We start from the raw sequence: 27,466 nt of genomic DNA on the forward strand, positions 1-27,466 counted from the left end.
GGTGCCAACATCACAACTTCCTCACACCCAGAAGACTGGTGATGGATCATTAGACTATCAGAAGTGGTCAACAAAAACACTCCTATTTGTCAGCACTTGTCTAAGAATGGCAAGAGAAGATCCCTTCCTCCTTCTTTTTTTTTTTTTTTTTTTTTTTTTTTGACAGTCTGGTTTATTGCCAGGCTGGAGTGCAGTGGCGCAATCTTGGCTCACTGCAACCTCTGCCTCCGAGGTTCAAGCAATTCTCCTGCCTCAGCCTCCTGAGCAGCGGAGACCACAGGCACCTGCCACCACGCCCAGCTAAACTTTGTATTTTTAGTGCAGACAGGGTTTCACCATGTTGGCATGGTTGCAAGAGACTGAGACCAGGATGGTCTCAATCTCTTGACCTCGTGATCTGCCCACCTTGTCGTCCCAAAGTGCTGGCCTCCTTTCTAATCATATCATATATAAGTGATACTCTCAAGCAGGAGCTACTTTACTTCAGAGTTATTGCTACAAGGAAATCTGGAAAATGTGGTTCTTCAGTATCTAGACAGTGAGATATAGGAGGAAATATAGAATAGGGTGAGCATAGAAGTCCTTGTTATATAGTCATATTCAGAAGCATGGATTTGAGTGTGGTAACATAAATACTCTAAGTAAGATTGATATATGAATTACATGTTTTCATGTTAAACTAAGAAATATAGATGGGGAAAGAAAATGCCATGATGGTTTGACAGTTCCCTTATTCTAACACCGATTCTTGATTGCTCAATTTTATCTGTACTCATTTTTTCACTTTGCTTCTAATCATAGAGTGTTACTGAAACAGAAATACATTACACATTTATAAAGAGAGAGGTTTTTTCACTATCTTTAACAATTTTAACAGCTAAGGAAAGGAAGATTTTCTCCAAGAGACAACCAACTCCACGGTATAGATGGAGCATCTTTCTCTTGATTTTTGCTACGAGGTATTGGAGTATGTATTCTCTGAGGTATGAATGTCTAGGACTTATCCAAGAAAGAAGTTCTGGAAAGAAGACAGATTCAACTGAAAATCAGAAATTAAATGATAGTACACAATTCAAATGGATGACCTATAAGATTCTTTCAAAGTTTTGGTTTGAAATTCAGAAAAAAAAAATACATTTTCCTATAGAGTTTCATGTTTAAATTATTGACGAAACCACTTGGAACAAAGTAGTTCTGCACACGGCAGTTTATGGAACATTTGTGGGAGGGAGAGGGATTAGCACAGCGGGAGGGTGTTAGGTCTACAATGGAACCTCAAGCCTCATATTCTCAAGGGAGATTGATGAGATGGTATTTAGTGGACTGGAGCCAGTGATGTTTGCCATCTTACAATGTGTCTAGACCCAGCTTTATTTGTCATAAAAAAATTGAGTGATTTTTACTATATATAGAATTTTTCGGTTTTACTACTTCCATACAAAATAAAGGAAGATGTACTTTCTTTTGTTTACAATTTTATCGAGAATTGCTTACTATTTTAGAAAATCCCATTGGTGTCATGAACATTGAGCTTGACACATTACACATTAATTACCAATATTCATTATTGTTTCATGCATAAATGAGATTTCTTTTTTAACATGTTTTCCAGAGCAGTTATTCTAAAATATTTAAATATTAAAATATGTGCAATCTTATTTCAGTAATTTTATTTCTCTTTTAGATAGCTTAAGGACATTATATTATTTTTAAAAATTGTTGGAGTAGGTATATATATATACATATCTTCTATTAATTTTTTATATTAATAATTGAGTTTTTACATGCTATTTACTGTGAAAAGAAACCATTTTATTTCACAGGGTTGAGAACAACCATCACAGGCTAGTTTAACATTTAAATTATAAAACTTCTGTGGTCAGATTTGCATAATTGAAATATCTCTCTTCCAGCATTGAGAATAGACTATTAAAGGTAAAGCAAAGAGAAAACTTAAAACCATATTGCACTTGTGGATGAGAGATGAAAAAGACCTGAAGTAAAATAATGATGGTGGGAAAGAATAACATAGAAGACTTTCTGGAGATAGTAAGACTATAGAATAGAATTGACTTAGAGGACTGAGGTTGATTCTCAAGTTTTTATTTATTTGTTTGTTTATTTGAGATAAACTCTTGTTCTGTCACCCACGGTGGGGTGCAGTAGTGTGATCTCTTCTCATTGCAATCTCTACCTCCAGGGTTCGAGTGATTCTCCTGCCTCAGCCTCCCAAGTAGCTGGGGCTATAGGCGCATGCCACCACACCCTGTTAATGTTTGTATTTTTAGTAGAGACGGGGTTTTGCCATGTTGGCCAGGCTGGTCTGAAACTCCTGGGCTCAAGTGATTCACCTGCCTCAGTCTCCCAAAGTGTTGGGATTACAGGCGTGAGCCACCATGCCTGGCCTCAAGTTTTTATTTAGATAACAATTGGTCTGGAATTGGTTCCTTCCAGTGGGTTCTTGGTCTCACTCACTTCAAGAATGAAGCTGCGGACCCTCATGATGAGTGTTACAGTTCTTAAAGATGATGTGTCCAGAGTTTGTTCCTGCAGCTGTTCGGATGTGTCCCGAGTTTCTTCCTTCCAATGGGTTTGTGGTCTTGCTGACTTCAGGAGTGAAGCCGCAGACCTTCACAGTGAGTGTTACAGCTCTTAAAGGTGGTGTGTCTGGAGTTGGTTGTTCCTCCCAGTGGGTTCGTGGTCTGGCTGACTTTAAGAATGAAGTCGCAGGCCCTCACGATGAGTGTTATGGCTAATAAAGGTAGTGCAGACCCAAGGAGTAAGCAGAAGCAAGTTTTATACTGAAGAATGAAAGAACAAAGCTTCCACACTTCCAAGGGGACCCAAGCACGTTGCTGCTGCTGGCTGGGGTGGCCAACTTTTATTCCTTATTTGTCCCCACCCACGTCCTGCTGATTGGTCCGTTTTACAGAGTGCTGATTGGTCCATTTTACAGAGTGCTTATTGGTGCATTTTTACAGAGTGCTGATGGGTGCATTTATAATCCTTTAGCTAGACATAGAGCGCTGATTGGTGCATTTTTACAGAGTGTTGATTGATGCATTTACAATCCTTTAGCTAGACACAGAGGGCTGATTGGTGCCTTTTTACAGAGTGCTGACTGGTGAATTTACAATCCTTTAGCTAGACACAGAGTGCTGATTGGTGCGTTTTTACAGAGTGCTGATTGGTGCATTTTTACAGAATGCTGATCGGTGAATTTACAATCCTTTAGCTAGACACAAAAGTTCTCCCAGTCCCCACCTGACCCAGAACCCCAGCTGGCTTCACCTCTCTCAAGGAGGATAAATGAGGGCATAATTCTGAAATTACAGGATCAGAATAATTTAGAAAAAATAAGCTTGGTTTTCAGTTTCTTTGTATTTAGGTAGAGAGCTCTGCATCAAAGACATTTTTGTAGAAATTTGGAGTATATACTTGTGAGTGCAATCAGTTAGTCAGAGTGTGATCACTGAAAATTTACTGGAAAAGAGAATCAAGAATGGAATGCAGAGGAAAAGCAGTGTCTAGAAGGCGTCTCAAGCCAGAAACGCCTGTGAGGGAGACTGAGATAGCCTGAGATATAGGGGAATGAGAAGAAAATGGAGTAAAAGTAGATACAAAAACATTTCAAAGACATAACAATCAACAGCATTCAAAGCTACAAACAGCCAAAATAAATAAAAACTAAAACGCCCACTGGATTTGAGAACCAGAGAGGTTTACAATGACTGCATAATTTCCAGGGCCCAGTGCAAGTGAAAATTCAGGCTCTCTTGTTTTAAAAGTATTAAGAATTTTAAGACAATAAAGCACTAAACCAAATTCAAGAAAGGCCCTTCTGAGCTTTCAGCTGTGTGTGACTGTGCATGCCCATGAACCGGCCCAGGGCCAAAGAATGAATAGGGTATGGAAGAACAGATGCAAGCTTAAGACTTAAAAAAAGAAAGAGATAGAACAGTATATTACAAAGATAGAGTTGTGGAGGAAGGGATCTTGTTTATGTAGTAGAAACAAAGAAGATTTTATACATTAAAAAAAATTAGAGTGTAGTGTGACAAGTGAGAAAGGGGTAATTGATAAAGTGAAATGCAGAGGAAGTCTGATTCTCAAAATGTGGGGCACATATGATCTGTATTAAAATAACCTGGGGATTATTGTTAAAAATGTTGATTCCTATGTGATTATCCCACTCTTCAGGTAAAGACTCTCTGGAGATGGGGTTGAAAATAGAGAGTTTAAGAATTCACTCAGTTTATTTTTATGAGCTATTGCAGATTTTGAACTTGGTTGTATGCTGGAATTACCTGGAGAGCTTTAAAAACTCACCAATATCTGTGTCCACACCAAGAGGTTTTTAATAGGTCTGGGGTGCAAGACGAATGTTGAAAATTTTTAAAGTTCCCTGTGGGTCAAAACTACTACCTAAGGGATCCTGAGCAGAGTTCAAAAGAATTACCTTCTGAAAGACTATCAACACTTCTAAAATAAGAGGAATAGATAAGGAAATGAGAGAGGGATGACCAGAGGAGACAAAATCCAAACGGTCATTTACAGTGCAAATGTAAAAATGCTTATCACGTGATTCCTCAGCATTTGCTACAAAGTGCTTACCAAACGACTTCACCTTAAGAGTTCTTTTAAAGTGTATAACAATGATTCACCGTAATGTAACATCAGATCAGGAGTAATTCTGGGACCCTTTCCCTTAGCAGGTGTGTATCACTTTCCACTTTGGATGGATGGAGGAGTGAGGGTTAATTTTCTGCAAAACCATTCAAATTTAATAACATAACTTCAGCTGTCAGATTATTTAAAAATCCTGAGGACTTATTTATATGCTTTTCGCTTTGACTAAGATTTTTCTTTTAATTAAAATAACCAGTTAACGGAAATCAATTAAATTCTAAATCAATTTCAGTTATGACAATCAAATGTATTCCTCACCTAGGAAAGTGGCAAGAAAATATCAAAATAATCAATTAATAATCTTTTAAATAAAGTGTCATAGATGTATTTAACACATAATTTTAAATTAAGGAGTTATGTTAGCTGTAGCAACACAGATTTGCCAACTTGCCGTTGTAAAAGCTACATAGTTCCAAATATTCAACAAAACTATTGTAAATCAACAGTGTGAAAAGGAAAAGTTGACCGTTTTCATTTTCTGATACCTATGTCTCCAACAGTACAGGGCCAAACATGGGATGAATGATGGCATTGGAAATGGATCATTTTAACTTTCAAATCACATTAATATGGGTGTGTTTAACATATGAACTGAATGAATCAATCTGACCTGTGGGTTTTGCCTCTGATGGGAGCAGATTTCGCTTGGCTCATCTTCTCATGTTGTTTATCTCATTTGTCTAACAGTTTGTGATGTTTCGTATTCACAGGGATTCAGTGTAAAAATAAACAATTTTACTGCAAAGATCCACTATATCATTGTTGTTTATAATTGTTTCTTTCTTTTTAGAATGTATTTGGGTTTTTGCTGGAGTGACCTATAGATATGTAGGCTTTGCTTTCCATGGGTCACCTTGTCACTAGAATTCACTGGAGGGTTACCATTTACATTCTGTATCATGAGGAGTTCAGTCTTCATGGTTAGTCAACAGCATGGACTGACCATGTGGTGCATTTCTTAAGAAACTAGATAGGAGGACAAAAGTGAATGTAAATATGTAGCCCCTAGTCTGAGAATCCAAGCAAATATCCATGAAATCTACGTGAAATCTATAGTGTGATTCAGTATTATCATCTCAGCATTATTCTGTACCACCAACTTTTCTGGATGTAAAAGTACCTCCTTCATTCTCACATAAAACTTTCCTTATCAAACATAAGCAACCATAATACACACATACACTCCTGATGAACATTTAATAGAAATAGATTATTGGAGGCAGAGTGAGAATTGAGACCCACATATTTGGACTACCTTTGTTATTGTTATCAGTTTCCTAGTTGACATAATTGACCTGGTCATAGAGACTCTAAAATATCATGTACCCACATACTATAGATACAGGATAAGTAACAGATGGTATAGTTTAAGAAATATGAAGAAGTCATAGTCAATAAATATAGGATTGTTTTTCTTTTAATACATTAATCAAATGGAACATGTAGTGCTCTTCAACCAATTGTCCATTTCTTCTACCAAAATTCTTTATATGCTGGGCCAAATTTCCTATTCAATATAACCAGAATTAAACTTATTTGTAACTTATTCACTTATGAAACAATTTCACATAAGAGTGATGAAGAGAGTTTGACTTATAAGCCTAAACACATAAAAACTAGTCAATGTAAACTATGGGCATGTTCTTTCAAAAAAATTAATCAGTGTTAATTATGGACATGTTATTTCAAAATGGCTCTGCTGTTAATCTGAAATTCTGGGTTTCAGATTAATAACAGAGCTTGAACTTCAGGATCAGGTCAAAGTAAGGTATTCTATATCAAAAAAATTGTTTTGCTAGAGATAATGACTTCTTTAAGAATAAAAACAAAAGTAGTTTTTAATCCTTGCATGTTGAAAGGTGGTCTGTGATGAAATTTCTCTAATAATGTGATAATAAAACCATGTGTCAGTCTCCAAACCATATTGCGACTTAGCACTGTGATGGTCTTGTACCATGGTACTTTGTCATGCTCAGCTGAAGAAAAAGCCTCAAGGTCTCTCTGACCTCCCCTCAATTCCACGTCTCTCAATCCTCTCTCTCCCAAAGCACAGGATGAAGTTGTTCTCTGAAGTTCCCTTATCAACCTAAAATCTGGACCAACCAAAGAACAAAACAATTACCTCTAATCCCTTTACTGAGTTTTCATTAACTGAACTCACATCACAGAAACAAAGACGGACGTCTGTCAACACACCTCAACAGACTTTTGTCACAAACCATCTTCTGCTTTACAGGCCAAACAGACTTTGTCACGGGCCATTGTATGTTCCTCAAGCCAACTGAATTCCCCTAAAAATAATTTACTGCCCCCCTAAAATCACCCACACTTCTTCATCTCCCTTTCCCCTAAGAATATAACTGTACCTCGTTGTGTGTTGGAGCAATCACTTCATGATTTTCCCCTTTACACACTAATACATTCGCATGCCATTTCTCCTACTGATCTGCCTTTTGTAAGTTAATTTTTCAGTGAACCAGAAGGCAAAGGGGAAATTTTACCCTCACTCCTACCACACAAACATTGTTTCATACACAAAATTATTTAAAATATTGTATAAAATTACCTTCAGACCTTGCATATAAAGTGTATATGAAGCATAAATAAATGTTATGTTTAGACTTGGTTTCCATCCCCAAGATGTCACATTATGTATTTGCAAATATCCAAAATTTTGAAAAAACATAAAAAATCAGAAACACTTCTGGTCTTGAGGATTTCAAATAAGGGATAGTCAATCTGTATTTGTTAAAAGACCATGTAGAAATTCCTTAACTTACAATTTCAATAACAGAAATTAAGCTATAAGTAGACAGTCTTAATAGCAGATTAGATGTGGTTGAAATGGGAATTAACAAATTGGAAGATAGAGTACACATAAATATTCAGAATGAATTGTGGAGTAGTAGAGTGATTGAAAATACAGAGGAAAGAGGATTAGAAATAATAAACATATTGGGAGTCTGAGGCGGGCAGATCACCTGAAGTCGGGAGTTCGAGACCAGTCTGACCAACACAGAGAAATTCCATCTCTACTAAAAGTACAAAATTAGCCAGGCGTGGTAGCAAATGCCTGTAATTCCAGCTACTTGGGAGGCTAAAGCAGGAGAATTGCTTGAACCTGGGAGATAGAGGTTGCAGTGAGCCAAGATTGTGCCTGGGCAACAGGAGAAAAATTCCATCTCTAAAAAAAAAAGAAAGAAAGAAAGAAAAGAAAAGAAAAAAGAAAAGAAAAGAAATATTAAACAGGGAAAAGTTTTATCATACATTTTATTGGAATCTCAGAAGGCAATGACAGAGACAATAGGATAGAAGCAACATTTTTAGGTATAATGGTTAAGAACTATACCAAACTGATGAAAGAACATCACTGATTTAAGTATACAATCAAGATGAATAAAAAGTAATCAGCGCATGAAACATGATAGCAAAGCAGCTGAAAAACCAGAGATAAAGAAAAAAAAAACATTAAAAACAAGCAGAGAAAAAAAGAGATTACTGTCAAGGAGCAATGACTAGATGATTACCTTTCCAGTAGAAACATGCAAGCCAGAAAGCAGTGAAATTTAAAGTTCTGAAAGAAAAATTGTCAATTTAGAATAATGTACTTCAGAAAAAATATTATTCAAATGTGAAAATGAAAGCATTCTTTCCCTTCAGAAATATAAATCTGAGATAATTTGACAACAGAAGAATATTCCTAAAGGAAATATGTACAAGTTTTCTTTAGTCATGAGTAAAATAACTTGATATAGAAGATAGAGATACAGGATGAAATGAGGAGCAAGGAAATAGTTAAAAAGTATAAAAGAAAACATGATACTGAACCTTCCATTTGATTTTTACTATTAACCATTTCCAAAGTCACATTAGTCAAGTAGTCACACTGGAATTGACATAGTAAATGTACTTAGTTGAAATTTCTTTTGTAATTGAACCATTAAACTGGCTTTATTACCGATTTTTGGTACCAGTGAAGTACCACTTAAAAACTTTGTTACGATGTTGCATAATTTTGTGTACTTAGTCTTCACATTTATCACAGATTTAAAACATAAACTGTCAGACAGCATTATTGTAAGTTACTGAAATATAAAATGACATACATGACAAAACAAGAATGCTTAGTTTTAAGAATTTACATTAATAACGTTTATATATTTGTCACAAACTTAAGGAGGTTTGAGCAATTCCTATAGCTAATACTTACATTAGAAAATATACTTTTTAAAGAATTGACACATTGTAAGTGTACGTGTTATGGGGTACAATTTGATGTTTTAATACATATATATTGCATGCTGATCCAATCAGCATTTTTAGAATATTCATCACTTCATGCATGTATCATTTCTTTCTGGTGAGAACATTCAAAATCCTATCCTGTGTTTGTAATATACAATATTTTTCTGTTAACTATAGCCATCCTACTGAGCAATAGAACACAAGAATGTTTTCTTCATATCTAATATATTTTAATTTTGTACCCAATGACCAACCTCTTTCCATCCTCCCTTTCTCCTCCCTCCCCAGTCTCTGGTAATCATTTTCTAATCTCTGCTTACATGATATCAACTTTTTAAAAAAGTTTCACACAAAAATGAGATCATGCAGTATTTGTCTTTCTGTGTCTGGCTTGTTTGACTTAACACAATGTCCTCCAGGTTCATCTATGCTGTCACAAAGATGGAATTTTATCTTTTAATGGCTGAACAGTATTCAACTGTATATATGTACTACATTTTCTTTATCCACTCATCTGTTGTAGGACACTTAGGTTGATTCAACATCTTGGTAATTATAAACAGTGCTACAATAAACTTGGGAGTACAGATATTGCTCCAACATACTAATTTCATTATATATATGTGTGTGTGTGTGTGTGTGTGTGTGTGTGTGTGTGTGTGTGTGTGTGTGTGTGTGTATCCAACTGTGGAATTCCTGGTTCATATATTAGTTCTGTTTTTAATCTTTTGAGAAATCTCCATGCTATTTTCCATAATTGGTGTTCAATTACATTCCTACCAATAGTATACAGGAGTTGTCTTTTCTTCATATCGTCAACACTTGTTTTCTTTTGTCTTTTTAGTAATAGCCATTCTAATTGGAGTGAGGTGGTTTTTCATTATGGTTTAATTTGCAGTTTGCTGATGATTAGTGATGTTGTGCATTTTTTCCATATACTTGTTGTGGCCATTTGTATGTCTTCTTTTGAGAAATGTCTATCAAGGTCTTTTGCCCACTCTAAAATCAGATTATTTGGCTTCCATTTCCAGTGAATTGTTTAAATTCCTTATATAGTCTGAATAGCAAATATTTCCTCTCATTCTGTAGGTTGTCTCTTTACTCATCCAAATTTGGGAGGAGGAATTCAATTTGTCTCTGTTTGCAGATATCATGATTTTATACACTAAAAACCCTGAAGACTCCACCAAACAAACTGGTAATTTAATAAGCAAATTCAGTAAAGTTGTAGGATACAAAATCATATACAAAAATCATAACATTTCTATATGTTAATAGTGAACTTCTGAAAAAGAAATCAATTAAATAACTTAATGTATAATAGCTACAAAATAAATAAAATACCTAAGAATAAACTTACCCAAGTAGGTGAAAGATTTCTACACTGAAAACTATAAAACACTGATGAAGGAAATTGAAGATGATGCAAATAAATGGAAAGATATACTATGTTCATAGAATGGTAGACAATATTGTCAAAATAGCCATAATATACAAAGTGATCTAAAGATTTAATGCAATTAATATCAAAGTATCAAGATCATTATTTATAGAAATAGAAAAAAATCCTAAAATTTATATGTAACCACAAAAAGACCTAAACAGCTAAAGCAATCCTGAGCAGAAAGAACACAGGTAGAGATATCACACTACCTGACTTCAAACTATATGACAAAGAAATAGTAACCAAAACAGCATGATACTAGCATAAAAACAGACACATAGACCAATGGAACAGAATAGAGAGCACCAGAATAAATTCATGCACTTTCAGCTATCTGATTTTGGTCAAAGGTGCTAAGACACATGTTGATAACAAGATCTCTTCAATAAATGGGTCTAGGAAAATTGAATATCCACACGTAGAAGAATGAGTCCACACCCCTATCTCTCACCATACATAAAAATCACCTCTTTTGACCTAAATATAAAATCTCAAACTATGAAACTACCAAAGAATTCATACTTTAATGCTTCACAATATTGGCTGAGCAAGGATTTTATAAAGACCTCAAAACACAGACAACAAATGCAACAATAGACAAAAGGGATAACATCAAACTAAAAAGCTCTTTGCATAGCATAGAAAACTATTAAGAGACGATACACTTTTAAAGTCAGTTATTTATGTTATTGCTAAAAATTACAAAAGAAATTAATTCTTGAATTATAGAATTAGAAATATTGTTCTTTCTTTAAAAAATTTCCCAGAATTATAAGCCATATTATGCTATGTAAGCATGTTTTTAATAAAGTAATTCTTACAATTTCCTCTCCTAAAGAAAAATAACCTGGATTTAAAAGTATTCAAGAGGAAGGCAAAACCGATCTAGGAAAATCAAAGCACTCACTATAATGCTTTCTCAAGTCTGCTTTATTTTATATAAGTTTAGGAGTATATATTACAAGCAAGTCATAATACTTCCTTAAGTTGTTTTAAAACTTACTATTATTTCAATATTTGTCCTTAAATCTGTCAAAATAAATTAAAATATTTTGATTTTTAAATTTGAATGAATTGAATTTTAGTGTTAGTTATGCTATGTTACCAAATTTAGGAGAAATATATACCTGACTTTAAAGATAAGATGCTTCCAGAAATATATTTATGTTAAAGACAATTGACAAATCTATTTGAAAAATTCATCAGGCTAGAAATAGAACTACTGATTACTTTCCTTTGTGTATAACATTTTTATGAAATGATACAAATTTATCTCCATAACTTTTTTTTCTTTTATGATCATTGCTTCTATGTTTTCTATGTTTGGTATTGGCACAAATTTTACAAATAAAAAGACAGGAATGGTAACTATGATCACAGAATATATGTATATGTTTTCTTTATTAAGATCATTAATTATTCATTTTCAGACTAAGCTATTGCTGTATATTTGACTGATGATCAACTGTAAAAGTGAATCTGCTTTACACAATTGTTATTTTTCAAGATAATAGTCAATTATTCTGCTAAAAAAACTTGATTTTTAAATGATTTCTAATTAAATTAAAATACTTTTTGCTATGCTAATTTTGTTTTCTTTTTCTTTTTATGTTACTATTTCAAAGAATGTCAGAAGAAGAAGTTTTTATATAGGTAACATAAAGCAAGCACTATGGGCACATGGAAACTAGTAGAATTATGCGTTATTTTGAAACATTCCTTCAGTTTTTCTCTTGATGATTTGAGTTACTTTGTTATTTTTCCTATTTAATCCTGTTCCAACATATCCAACATACCCATTTTCCACTTAGTGATCATCAAAGCCAGAATACCAAAAAGCACTCAAATGAACGTTGAGATTATCCTATAGCCATAATTGTTTGTAGGTGGGTTGTAGAGGATAATTTTGATTTCCATGAATCCTTGGGAAAATAATTGGTGTCTTTCCCCCGTTTATTCCTTTCTTGTCATTAGCATAGTTTTTTGTCTGAAAAGCTGCACAGGAAAATTAAAGATCATTCATCCCAACAGGATATCATCTTAAGGATATCATCTTAACGTCTTCAAGATTTGAAGAATAGGCATAACGACTAAAAAGTATTGAAAATAGTAGCAGGTAAGACAGAGATTAGTTCAATGAAAGCTTGGAAGAATTAGGTAACTGTGTAATTTGAACCCAGATGAAATGTATGTATCTGTATTCCTTGTGTCAATACCCTTCACATAAAGACCACCAGGAATGCACCTGCAGTTGAAAGTATTTGAGTTTATTCATTCTGTGCAACAAGGTAGGCCTTGCACCGGGGGAATCATGAGCTGTCTCAAGTAACAAGGCTTTAAAAAGTACTTATGTAGTATCTGGGCTTGCATTCGGTGATTGTGGGAGGATTCAAAGACATTGAAGTTTGGTGTGGATTGGCAAGCAGTGTGGGTAATTTTATGATTGGGTATCTAAATCATTCTTGTCTAGAAGGCAAAAAGAATAGAGTAACACTAATGGTTGTGATTGGCAAAGGTGAGACACTCATGTTAGTCAGAATAAGGGGGTTTGTGCACTTCATATGGTGACTTCAGTTTTGTTTATGTTTTGGCAAGATTGGGAAGTAGTTTTGTTTTCATCTACTATCATTGTTGTGGGAATCAGGAGGACCAGAGAGACCTTGGGGTGTATACAGGAGGATCTTTATTGAGTGAACTCAGATCCAGCACACTTAACATACAAAGACTGGGCCCAGGACAAAGACAGCACTTGACTTTTATACACACTTCAAAAAGGGAGTGGGCTAGCCTGAAAAAAGTTTACAGTGGCACGAAAGTGAGGATACAAAGGCAGAAGAAAGACAGTTAATCAAATTGTGACAAGTGCATAACTCAGGATTACACATGACCATTGCTATGTAGCCCAGATGACCATTATCTACGTTTGCCTTAGTGCCCAGCATGGCTTATTCCATGACCTTCCCTATGGCGCCCAGGTGGCTGTAGCTCAGGCATGCTCAGATGGCTTATGACCTTCACTCCACTGCTTACATAAAATACAATACTTGAAGTTACTAGTTACAGAGAATAGGAATCTCTAAACTCATGTCATAAGAGAAAGTAAAATTAGTTTTTCTCCACCCTGTGTTGGTGGAGTGCTGGGAGAGTCTTCAGGGCAAATCAGATAGTATTATCAAGACTTTTCCTGGGTCTAGGCTGTGCCTGTTGCTATCTCTGGGACAAGTCAGCCTAATACAGGAAAGCTTATTTCACCTTTTTTAAAAAATTTTTTTTCTTTCTTTCTTTAATTTCCCACCTCATTATAATCGCCAGAGTGACCTTTCCAGGTACGGGGTTTGTTGGATATTTTTACATTCAACAAGACACCAAGGCCTAGCTCTGATTGCCAGATCAGTTTCCAGCTACATGGAGACCTACTTGAGAGTACAAGGCCAGTCCTGATATGAAACCTTGGGTTTCTCTTTTTCCCTTACTATTCTTTTTTTCTTTCAGACAGGATGTCACTCTGTCACCCAGACTGGAGTGCGGTGGCACCATCTTTGCTCACTGCAACTTCTGCCTCCCAGGATCAAGGGATCCTCCCACCTCAGCCTCCCAAGTATCTCGGACCATAAGCCTGCAGCACCACACCAGGCTAGTTTTTTATATTTTTTGTAGAAATGGGGTTTCACTATGTTGCCAAGGGTGGTCTCAAACTCCTGAGAAATGCCCACCTCAGCATCCCATAGTACTGGGATAACAGATATGAGCCACCATATCTGGCTTCACTCGAACTATCTAAATATATCTTATGATGATTTGAAAATGTTTTTATCAAAAATTCACTTTTCAAACTGAAAAGCTGGTTTAATAAATTTCTATATACATATAGATTCTTTAAAGTCTTCAAAGTCCTGTGAGCCTGGCCAGGAAGTCCTATGATCAATCATTTAGACAGGTTTATCATTATCATCTTCCCCACCTTCCTAAATATTATTAGGAATTTCAATTTGTTAGGATGTTCATTTTGCTATATAAGTATTATTTACTTGACATATTACATTATTATGCAGTCAGGAATTAAAAGGGCTGATGATACTCCATGGGATATACTCACATAATGTACTAAGGAAAGTGGATGATACAGAGAGCCAGAGAATGAAATGACATGCAAACTTCATAGAGGGCTAAAATTTCCAGGCACAGCAACCAGATTTCATTCTGTCTCTCAAGTTTTGTTTCATCTTCAAATCATGACCACTAAGATACATATAAAATATCAATACCTTTGTCCCCAGATATGAGTTTACTAAGGGGCTTATTACTATATTTATCATGTAGCTGAAACAAGGTTGCATGACGAGGTACATTGGGTGCAGACATCAATCTATACTTTATCAATAAACAATAAAGGCCAGTTGATAAAGGGAACCTGCTGAGGAATTTCAGACTTTAAACACAAAATTATAGTCAAGAACATATATTTTATCTTTAGATTGGATAAAGGTCAGTATCCCAGTTCTAAGCTACTGTGGACCAGCTTCAAACTAATCCTTTGCTTATGCATGTGTGTTTCTTTCACATACTACTTTATTGCTGATTTATATATTCCTTTAGTGTAGAAGGTAAATGCAAATCTTTCCCAATATTGTATCATTGAATCCCTGATACATTGTCTTATCAATTTTAACTGTAATATGTGAAACCAAATTTCCTAATCAACTTCTGGAATGCAACTTAAATACAGGAAGATACTTGTATAAATGTAGCAATGATCATATCGGATTATAACATGCTTACAACATCTCTTTCTAATATGAAAAACTTGTTGCTTCTGTACATAGCGAACATAAGTGGTGGTTTTGGCAGACTAGCCAGTCCATCCTCGCTGTCCTTTTCCTATGTTGCATAACTCATGCATTTTTTAAGTTCAGAGTTAACTAAATGTTTTCTACTTGCCGCCTGGGTGAATCATTTCTTGGTGCATGGAGCAATTTTTTTCATTCAATAAATATACAGAGTGCATTCTATATGTGTGCTGCATGTGGTGTCCTGCAGTGAACAAAACAGTAAAATAAAGTTTACATTTTTCTTAAAGAACAAGGCACTATGCAAATAAACATAATAGAATGTTAGGTAAAAATAAGGGCTAGGAGTGAAACGAGAATAAGAAGATATGTATTATTTTCGACTCAGGGATCAATAATAGCCTTTCTAAGAAATAGGTATTTGAGCAGAGACCTGAATAAAGAATCCATTGAATTCTATCTGTTTTATTTGGCAGAAATAGTTTTTGGATATGTGGGCAATTCTTATCCTTAGTTTCTTCTGCCAAGGTTGTGTACATATTATATATACTTTTGTATGGACATTTTAACAAAATGCTGAGTGTATTGAGATATTAGAACTTGAACATAAAGCATTATTTTAACCCAGAGGAATCTGTCTTTCCTGCATAATCTTTGTAGGTTATTATTTAAATGTTGCCATTGATTTTCCAGGTTGTCTGTATTCTTAATATAATCATTTATTTCTGAATTAATTAGGCAAAATTAATTTGGAAATGAAAGAGTTCTGCATAAACATCATGAATCACTCACTATTCATTTTCCTTGGGAAAACTTGTTAGGATGTGAAGCTGCTGAAAACAAAATCTACCACAGTTTATGTGTGAAAAATCCTTTGTGTTTTAAATTTTGGAAAGCCTATTTCTATTCTGTTGTGGTCAGTAGATCTATTTAATTTAGATTTTAGGAATACATAAACATTTAGCATCATATGAAAATCTTTCTGGCCCTTAAATTCACAATTTTATCTTCTGCCCTAAATCATTTAAGTGTGTTGGTCTTAAAAATTATGAATTATTTAAGTTAATTTAACCCATATCCAATTGTACTTTAAGAAGCATTTAATCTAAAACTATGACCAGCTTGAATTTAAACATCACTCAATATAATTTCATTCTGGAGTAATATTTTGTGTAAATGAAAAAGCGAATATTTAAATTCCTTAAAATATTCCCCAGGGCATCATTAGACTATATCTAACATCTCTTACATCATGCCGGCACCTACATCAGAATAACTAAAGAAAGAAAGAAAAGAAAATGTTTTCTAATAAAGATTGAGTAATGGTGAGAACAATATTTATTTTGTTGTTAATTTGATTTGGATAAAAATTGCTTATGGTAAAATGTGTCTTTAAAGTAAGGAGAACTTTTATATTTATCACTGAATATGGTAAATGCTTTTAGGAAAGAAGCATTCAACCATATATATTTATGAAATGTTAACTCTGTCCACTGAATTTGAAGGAAGAATAAGTTTATTGATAGAATAAGGAAGCTAAGTGAGGTCAGGAGCTTTGGCCAAGGTTTCACCGCAAGTAAATCACAGAGCTTGGGACTCAAGTCTTCTGTCTACCAGCCTAGGGCTTCTACACTATAACATTCCACCTTGCACAAGTCAAGAACGGTATCAAAATAGGAGCTTGACACAGCACTTACAGTTCATCTCACTTGCTAATTTTAGTCATTACTTTGATACGGTTGAATACCTGCACTCTCCCAGCATTTAGCTAATTGTAATCAAGACCTCTTAAAACTTTTTTCAGGAGCTTATTAGAATAATAAATCAACAAATGAATTTATGTTCTTAGATTTTATATAAGGTAACCTTTTATGATTCTCTAATAAAAATTAAAGTAGTTGTGTTATTTAATTGTAATATGTAACCTCATTTTAGCTTTATGTATCAGGCAAGTATTGAAGCTGACACTTCAATGGAGTTTACCCAAGGGTTCATAAGCTTGGAGAGTTAAATGCAAGCAGCTATCAAAGCACAGGCATCATCACAAACTCCCATACCTAATTACTACAAGTGAAAAGTTTCCTCCTGAGAGAGACCACTTTCATTCCAAATCTGACAGGTAGAAATTAGTTGCCTAATGGAATGGAATAGTTCTGCAAATTGAAGGAATTAAGTGTGCTTTTTAAATTTAAGCTCTGTCTAAATTAGATTTTAATTTGGATCTAAATGTGAAGAGGCTGATGGCATGAAGCAGCTTAGGTTGGCCCAGAGCCAATTATTTTATATTGCCCTGCTCCAGATACAGTGTGGCTCCTTTTTAGCCATCAGCCATTGTGGGGCAGAAAAACTGCCATGCCTTAATCAAGGGGAGATTTCCTGAGAACAGTGTATCACTTGGGGACATTGCCAAGTGGTTTGCTTCTCTCCCTATGTCATTTTACTGTCAGAAGGACATCAAACATTGAACAAAGGATGTGTTTGTATGTGGATGTGCATGCTTGTTTCTAATAAATATTGTTGAAAAAAAGAGTGAGGAATAAAGTATTACCACATCATACTTAATAAGGAGACATAATATTGTCATATGTATTATCATACATAATAAGGAGAAAACAAAAAGAGATCATTGATACATTCGTGGTTCAATTATAGAGTCATCCTTCTCCTGAACAATAAACTAGCCCTATCAAATAGATCAATACTGAGTTTATTTCTTGTAATAGGTGATACACTAGTAGATCAAAATGACTGGTAGAAGACTCTGAAACACATCTACTTCATTCAGTTAACATAAGTATACTAAGAGTGTGGTAATGGTCCTCAAAGGGCATCTGTGAATGTTATCGGGTTGTAAATGAGTTGAGAAATTCAGTTTTTCACTCAAAATAAATATATAGACTAATTATATTTGAAGACTTGTCACATTAAACTCTAGTAGGAACAAGCTTCTCTAACTTTTCTTAAACTTTCAGACAAAAAATTCAGATAGTCATAAAACCAATCAATAAGTCTTTAACATTTCAATATGCATTCAGTGATAATGGTGATGGTATTATCTGCCAATATTGGTGTATGGAGTCCAATTTATGACATAGTGACAGGAAAGGGAGGCTTGCATTAGGGTATAGAAGAACAGGTAAAGGTATTGCACATGTAATGATCACAAAATAATTGCCTTCTGGGGAATAGTGCTGAGAAAACGTTTATCATTCTAACTACAATATATTCTTCATTTCTCACTAAAAGCCAAGCCAGCCTATTACTTCTACTTCACGAATGAACAAGAACTGTGTTATTCCTTGGTCATAGATAATATTCAGAACATTCTTTAGGAGGAAAAGAACCTCTTTAATAGCCAGCATTAACATTGGCTTGGTGGAAGACATGGATAATGGGGAAAAGCACAAGATAAAACTGGAAATTCAACAAAAGCACTCTGCTCAAATAAGAGTTTCAATAAAAAACAGATAGATGACTCATAGCACTAGCATCTCTTTGGGTAGGAAGTATTTACTCATATTGTTAAAATACCATTTCTTAACTATAATTGAAATGGCAAGATTTAGGGAAAAGTTAACTTTAAAGTCTTGTATATCTATGCACTCTCTTATTTATTCATTCATTTGAATGCTATTATTTATTTTATGAAGATATATTAAATGTTCTTGGTATCACCAAATGAAATATAAAAACACATGATAGAATTATATTTTTAATAATGGTAGGTTGAGTTACTTAGACTAACCCCTTCCCTGAAAACCAAATGCTGAGAAAAACATATTTTCATTAAGTATCAAATTAATCACAGGGAAGAGCTGACAAGAATGTGGAGAACTCTCAGACCCAGTGTTGGAATAGGTCTAAATCTAGTCAAATAAATACAGTGCCAGGCACCTATGTCGCTTTTGCCCTGAGGCCGTTTACAGATAAAGGGAAATGTCAGTGTGTCTGGGTGTGTATTTCACAGGTTGAGAAGGTGAGAAATGAAGGTTAAATGGTAACACAAGGAGGGAGTTTGACAACAATATTTTCTGTATCGAGTTAAGATCTCAAAGGCCTATAGACTCAGAAGAAGTATGAACCTGACATGCACCTTGACGGCTACAGTCTATGCAGAAGGGTTTCCAGTTATGTATGTTGTTTGTTCATTTTGTTTTGTATTGTTTTGCTTTGTGTAATTGTTTTTCTTTTGGCATTAAATGAACCAGAGATACAATAGTAAAGATAAAAACAAAATCCCAGTGATGTTGCGACCCTGTGAGGTTTGTGGCCAGACTTGGTTTTAGGTTGCCCTCAATAGATTTGGTGCATAGTTGCATGGAAGAATCAAACATAAATCTTCCTCAGATGAAGGGTTTTTTTCGTTGTTGTTGTTGTTTGTTTTTTTGTTTGTTTGTTTTTGTTTTTTGAGACGGAGTTTCACTCTTGTTGTCCAGGCTGGAGTGCAATGGCGCGATCTCAGCTCACCACAACTTCCACCTCCTGGGTTCAAGCGATTCTCCAGCCTCAGCCTCCCACATGGCTGGACTGTAGGCATGCGCCACCACGCCTGGCTAATTTTGTATTTTTAGTAGAGCCGGGTTTTCTGCATGTTGGTCAGGCTGGTCTCAAATTTTCGACCTCAAATGATCCGTCCGCCTCGGCCTCCCAAAGTGGTGGGATTATAGGCATGAGCCACCGCGCCCTGCCGGAGGAAAGTTTTTTATCCTAGGCCCAGGGACTTCCTGCGAATAAGCTTTAAGGTTAGTGACTCACATCAGCATTCTGTAGAAAACCCCAGTGAAATGGAGCAGAAGCAAGAGATACAGTGGATTTAACCTAGTCTGCTGTCTTTTCTGGAAGCAAAAATTTTCAAACAGAAGCTTAATACAGAGTTTCATCAAGATCGGGGAGGAGAACGGCACAAAGAAAATATTGGGAAGATAAAAGCTGATTCCAAAACAGATCACAGATGCTATTTAAAGAATGGCTTAAGTGAGACTAGCTTCCTAGAATAAACAAAAATAAGTCTTATATAGAAAGAGAGGTCAGTGAAGCTGCAGAGAGCTTAAGAGAAAGTATTTTTTTAAAAAGGAAGACAGAGAAAAAAGTTAAAGGGCTAACTCTAGAACATGCAAAGAACTCCTTAAACTGAATAATAAAACAGACTAACAGAAGATGGAAAAGACTTGCAAGATTTGCTGAGACACACACCTAAGGAGACAAGCCAAGTGACCGACCACATTAGGAGTAAGGCAGAACAATTAAAACCTGATGGGATACTAACAAAGAGATAATATTTAATATTTTGCACTATTTTTGGCAACTGGAACTCTTGAGGCTGGTGAGAATATAAGTGGATACTACATCATTATAAAATAGTTGGGCATTATCTACTAAAATTGGATATACAGGTGCCTCAGGACCATCCATTTCAATCCTAATTTCTGACCGTGTTGCTTAAAGATGGGGATACACTCTGAGAAATGTGTCATTAGGCAGTTTTGTGGTTGTGCACACATAGAGTGTACTTGCACAAACCTAGACGGTATAGCCCACTACATACCTAGGATTTATGGTGTAGCCTACTGCTCCCAGGTTATAGACCTGTACTGCATTTGACTGTACTGAATATCGAAGGCAGTTGTAACACAATGGTAAGTAGTTGCTCATCTAATGTATCTAAACATTTAAAAGATTCAGTAAAAATACTGTATAAAAGATAACAATGGCACACCTTTACAAATAAAGCTTGCAGGACTAGAAGTTGCTCTAGGGGACTCAATGAGTGAATGGTGAGTGAATGGGAAGTCCTAAGACATTAGTGTATTCTACAATAGGTTTTATAAACACTGTACACTTAGGCTCCTCTACATTTATAAACGTTTTCTTTCTTCAATAATTAATTATTAACAGTTTAACTGTTTTACTTTATAAACTTTTTAATTTTTTAAGCTTTTTGACTCTTTTAAGTAATACTTAGCTTAAAACACAGATTGTACAGCTCTACAAAAATAGTTTTTTAATGCTTACTCTATAACCTTTTCTTTACTATTTACTATTTAATTTTATTTTTTACTTTTTAATTTTTTTAAACCAAGACACAAATATATCCTTTAGTACAGGTGCACATAGAGTCAGGATCATCAGCATCCGTTGTCCCACTGGAAGGTTGTCCCACTGGAAGGTTGTCCCACTGGAAGGTTTGTCCCACTGTCCCACTGGAAGGTTTTCAGGGGCAATAACACACATGGAGCTGTTATTGTCATCAACGATAACAATGTCTTCATCTGGAATACCTCCTGAAAGACCTGCCTAAGGCTGTTTTAAGTTAATTCTTTTTATAAGTAGAAGGAGTACACTCTAACATAACGACAAAAAATATAGTAGATACGTAAGCCAGCAAAGTAGTCATTTGTTATTATTATCAAGTATGATGTATTGTACATAATTATATGTGCCATAGAGAACTTTTATACAATTGGTAGTAGAGTAGGTTTGTTTACATTAGCATCACCACAAGCACTTAAGTAATGTGTTGTGCTAAAATGTTATGATGACTGCAATGCCATTAGGCAATAGGAGATTTTAGCTCCATTATAATCTTATGAAACCATCGTCATCTATGTGGTTCATCACTGACTGAAACATCATTACGTGGCACATGAGTGTAGACCATAAAGGAATGTGTGCGTAAGAACACCAGGATAAATAGAAAAGAATGTTCATAGCAGCATTGTCTCAAAATCTCAAACTAGAAATGTCCAAGGGTCCATCAACTGCAGAAGGGAAAAATAAAGATTGTGTTCCAATAATGCAAGTTAAGAATGCTATAAAAATCAATGCATTATTGCTAAACAAAGAATAGGGCCAGGTGTAATGGCTCACACTTGTAATCTCAACACTTTGGGAGCCCAAGGTGAAAGAATCACTTGAGGCCAGAAGGTTGAGGCTGCAGTGAGCCTCAGTGATCATGCCAGTGAACTCCAGCCCAGGCAATAGAATGAGTCCCTGTCTCCTAGAAACACAAACGAACAAACAAAGATGATTTATACAAACATAATATGGAGTGAAGGAAATGAAATATAAAAAGTGCATTAAGTGTGTGTGTTTCATTCATATAAAGTTAATTAAACTAAATTATAGATGGTTGAGTTCCATTAAGTAAAAGATTTTTCAAAGCAAAGAGATTATTATTATTATCAGAATTATTGTTACCTCAGTCCTTTCCTCTTCACAACTAGTTCCTTCCCTCCTTTTGTATCCTCTGTGAAAAAACAGCCAAGATTCAAGTTTTCTTCAGTTATAGATTCCTTGCAACAGAAGAGTTTAAACCACTTGCTCAAAACAATGATTATCAGGATAGGTAAAAGATAGCTCTTCAGTGAAGAATTTCTTTTTTTTCTTTTTCTTTTTCTTTTTTTTTTTTTTTTTTTTTTTTTTTTTTTTGTTAATTGAAAGATACAGGCATCCTCTTTTAAAAAGATGCCTAAACCTTTAAGTAAAAACAAAAAAAAAATGTTTTGCTTAAAATATCTGGGCACCCTATGTCCCATTCACATTGACATGTGTGACTCACACACAGGCTGCCCAGATATTTGGTTAAAGGTGTTTCTGCTAGAGTGTTTTCAGATTAGATTAACACTTAAATAGGTAGATTTTAGCATTAACATTTTAATCAGTAGTGTAAAGCAGACTTCCTTCCACAATGTGGATGGGACTCATCCAATCTGCTGAAAAGGCTGTAATAGAAAAAAAAAAAATTGTTCACTAGGAAGGGAGAATATTTCCCAGATGACTGCCTTCAGACTTTATCTGCAACACTAACTCCTCATACCCGAGGGCCTTCAAACTGGAGTATGAGCTCGCCCTGGGCCTCTCACACCCCTAGCCCATCCTGCAGATTTTGGTCTTACCAGCTTCCATAGTCACATTAGCCAATGTCTTATACTAAATCAATCTCTCTCTCTCTCTCTCTCTCTCTCTCTCTCCCTCCAAGTACATACATATATTAATTGTTCTGTTGCTCTGGAGAACCTTGACTAATAAATATTGTGATATCAATAGTGGCTCTATAGGAAAATGCAAAAGATGATTTTTTTAAAAATTGGTTTTGAGTTTTCTGGATGAGATTTAAAGACACTAATGACTTTTATTTCCACTAACGATTCTCATTTCTAGTAGGAAAGCAAGCATTGATAGTCCACGAAATGATCTGGCAATAGAGATACACAGACTATCACCATTGCATACTCTTAATGAAACAGTTATAAGAAGCAAAGATGTAGGTGACCATGTGTATGATACTTTCTAACATTTTTTTCAAACTGAGTATAATGAGATTGTCTTGGTGCTCTCAATAAGTCTGAACAAAGTGGGGTAAAAAGATAAACTCGGGGATTGAAATTCTTAGCTCAATTACCACATAAATGACCTGAAAGATTTCATGTCTGTCCGTGAAAGACCTTTATCCTCTTTAGCCACAGGCTTGAGATTGCTGAAAAGTAAATTCAGGATCTCATCCAGCAATTGGTTGAGTTGTAGTGAAAATGGAATCTCCAGCCTCGTAAGATGTCTATTGTTAAAGTGAAGGCATTGATTGGGAAGAAATTCAATCCTGAAAGTTGAAATGGAGAATGGCGAATGACCCTGATGGAGCTGGGGACACTGAGCTCCCAAATTCTGAGGAGTCTCCTTTGCTAGTAGAAGCAGGCTTTCTTCCTCTTGCAAAAAAACCCTCATGATCCCTAGTAAAAATGGTCTTTCCACCCCAGTCTAAGAGGATTAACTCTGCATTGCCTGAGCAAACTGAAATGGCCTCTGTGTTGGCAAGTTTTATTTGAAGGCAATGCTGAGTTTCCTGAAGACCCAACTCCCACCTCCCTTCTTTGCTCCTAATCTTATAACTAGGCTCAAGTTCCAATAGGCTCATACAGGTGAGGTACAAAGTATGATCCACGAGGTGATGTACTATGCCTCAAAAGACCTACCTGAGTGTTCTGATTTATACCCACAGAATTCTAGGCAATATATATGAGAATAAATATAAAGGATGTGGGATAATTGTGGAAAAAAAGTAAAGTTGGATCAGGTTGAATATACTGACATGGGCTTACTAAGCAGGGATTCTGCATTTAATATGGCAGCTCAGGGAGTTAGGAGGGGCTCTAACAGTTTGTTTTGTTAACTAAAACATGGACCAAAAGCTAACCCACAGTGAGTGAATTAGAAATGCCAGGTCTGCATTAGTTTATTGTAGAGGAAAGATTTGAAGCCTTAGGGCGACTGGACACTTAGAGTGGATTTGCATTTGAGACTTACTCATACATTTGGGGAAGGTCTAGAAGACACGTCTTTCACTACAACTGTGGAAAATAAATTTGTAAGGGGAGTCCCAGCATCTTTGATGAGCTCTGTCATCACTCTTCTATAGAGGCCAGACCTTGCAGTGGGGTACTGTGACTGCTGAATAGGAAAACCTAACAGCAATGAGGAGGGGCCAAGTGGTGGTTCTCAGCTACCAGTGGCAAGGTGGGCATGGATTCCATAATGGACATCAGATTCAAAGCAGCAATAAGAACAGCCTAACCTATACAGACCCACAGTATTGGCTAGTTGATCATGGTGTTTCTAGAACTGAAATTGATACAAAACCTGTTATACTCTACTTGATTTGTACAAGCAGAAATATAGATAAAGTGAACAAAAGACTAATCTGAATCATAAAATAGTCATAGCCATTTAATCAATTCTCAAACTGGAGCTGGTTTATAGATCCAGTACTTCTTGAATGAAAGAAAGTCTGGGTCTTTTTTAAGGAGGATCCTGTTATGCTGTCCAACATTTATACTGATAATCATTTCCTAATCTTCCTCAGAGGGACCTACAGTATTTTACTGGGGAAATGGTGTACTGGGGAAAAGGAAATGGTTGGACCTCTTGGGGAATACTGGATATTGGTTCTGTACTGATGTTAATCCCGCGAGACTCAAAATATCCCTGTGATCTACCAGTCAGAGCAGGGACTTGTGGGGGTCAGCTGGTCAATAGAGTTTTAGCTCAGATCCATCTTACAGTGGTCCCAGTGGATCACAGAACCCATTTTGTGCTTATTTCCCCAGTTCCAATGCATAATTCAGCATTGGAATAAGACAATATTCAGCACCTGGCAGAATCCTCACATTAATTCTATGATCTGTGGAGTAAGGTTATTATTGTGAAAAAGGCCAAGTGTAAGCCACTAAAACTGCCTCTACCTAGGAAAATAAGCAACCAACAGCAATACCACATTTCTGGAAGAATTGTGGAGATAAGTGCCAGCATCAAGGACTTAAAAGATAAAGGGGTAGTGATTCCTTCCACATCCCCATTTAATTCTCCTACTTGGCCTGTGCGGAAGACAGATTAATTTTGGAGAATGTCAGTGGGTTATTGTAAGCTTAACTAGGTGGGACTTTAACTGCAGCTGCTGTACCAGGTGTGGTTTTATTGCTTGAGCAAATTAACACACCCCTTGGTATTCGGAATGTGGCAATTTATTTGGCAAATATATAATAATAGCAGAATGCCTACTTTCCAAAGCTTCTCTGTAACTGGAAGAATAGATGAAGGCAGACATTGATATCTCATTTATTTGTAGCTCCCCAGAGATAGATGGGACACTAAAGATGATGGTTTTGCTGATAACCATAATTGAACTGTTAAGTCTCCCTTGGAAATACTGGAAAAGGTCCAGTGACTTAGTTTGGGGAAGAGTGAACATGTTGCCACCATGTTTCTGAAAGTGAACCAAAAAGAACATTCTAATGAAAATCACAATTGACAGGCACACACACACACAAAAACCTTTCTAAGGAATATCTCATCTCATCTTCTCACCTCTGCCCTCTAATAAAGAGATACCTTCTCAAATGAGTAAAATTAGACATTAATTTATGTAGGCAAATAAGGGCTAACTCATCTAATTTAAGGAAAAAGAGAAAAATATTAACCATTCATTCATCCAAGTGAAATGGAATTGTTTATCCTTTTTACACAAAACAAGGGGGAAGATAAAACATGCTTATTTAACTTTTAAATCACTCAAATCATGCAATAGCATGTGTTTTTTAAAATCAGTAAAGTGATAATTGTTAATGCAAATTATATCTATGGCTAATAATAAATAAAAATAAGTTTATTCAATCTTAATATAAAGAGAATGAGATTGCTAACAGTTTAGGGCTTTACTGCCTTAGATATAAGTTACGAGTTATAAGCTTGTCTGATCATAGATAGTAATTAATATGTTCATTTAAAATTTATATTTCCAGGCACTTTTCCAGAATTTCTCATTTAATAGTCTTGTGTGAAACCTCTCCAACTGTATTTTATATTATTTTATTTATTTTTTCATTCGTATTTTAAATGTGTAGGTATTCAGGGTATTCTTTTGAGGAGACAGTAAGAAAAAAAGATATAAAGATACAATCGGTCAATCTGATAGATGAAAAAATGTATTTTGCTTTTGTTGTAATTTTTAAATTATCAAAAGATTATAAATCTTTAAAATATATATTGTTGGAATTATTTCTTTGTAAATTACTTCTTCCTTTGTCTTTTTTAATTTTAGAAAGTTTGTTATTGAGTTATCAGAATTCACTAAATGATAAATGCAAATACTTATATTCTGATACATAAATATATTAAGCTTAATAAAATATTTACTGTTTAGTATATACATACATATTTGAAATGTATGTGATAATTTTTCCATATTATAAACTTTGTGTTTAAAACCATCTATTTTTATTTTAAAATTTTAATCTTTAGTAATATTATTAGAAGTTCTTATTTCCTAACTTCCCTCCTTCCACGTTAAGTTAGATGAATATTAACTTTTAATTTTGTCTGTACCGTAAAAGTATTTCTAGGATTTATGTTTCTGCTGTGCTATAGGTATATAATACAAAAATACTCCCTAGGCATTACATTTTTCCAACGTGATTTTATTGTGTAGTCTATACTTTCCCACCTGTATTATATAATACACTTATGGACATATACACACACATAGTATATTAGGGCTTCCTAATTTATTCATCATTCACCTGGTCTCGGTGCCACATTTCTTTAATTATTCTATCTTGATGCAGTCAAATCTATGACTGCAAGTTTGACATTCCATTCTTCTTTTCCTTGATTTTAATTTTATATTTTACTAATAATTTTCTCAAATTGGATTCATGATTTTGTAGGGTTATTTTAGAAGGAATTGTATCTTTACAATATTGAGTTTCCTTTCAAAGACCACAATCTCTTCCTTTCTTCTGCAAACTTTGGA

The sequence above is a fragment of the Macaca mulatta genome, chromosome 18 (assembly GCF_049350105.2).
Source record: "Macaca mulatta isolate MMU2019108-1 chromosome 18, T2T-MMU8v2.0, whole genome shotgun sequence".
Taxonomy (NCBI): domain Eukaryota; kingdom Metazoa; phylum Chordata; class Mammalia; order Primates; family Cercopithecidae; genus Macaca; species Macaca mulatta.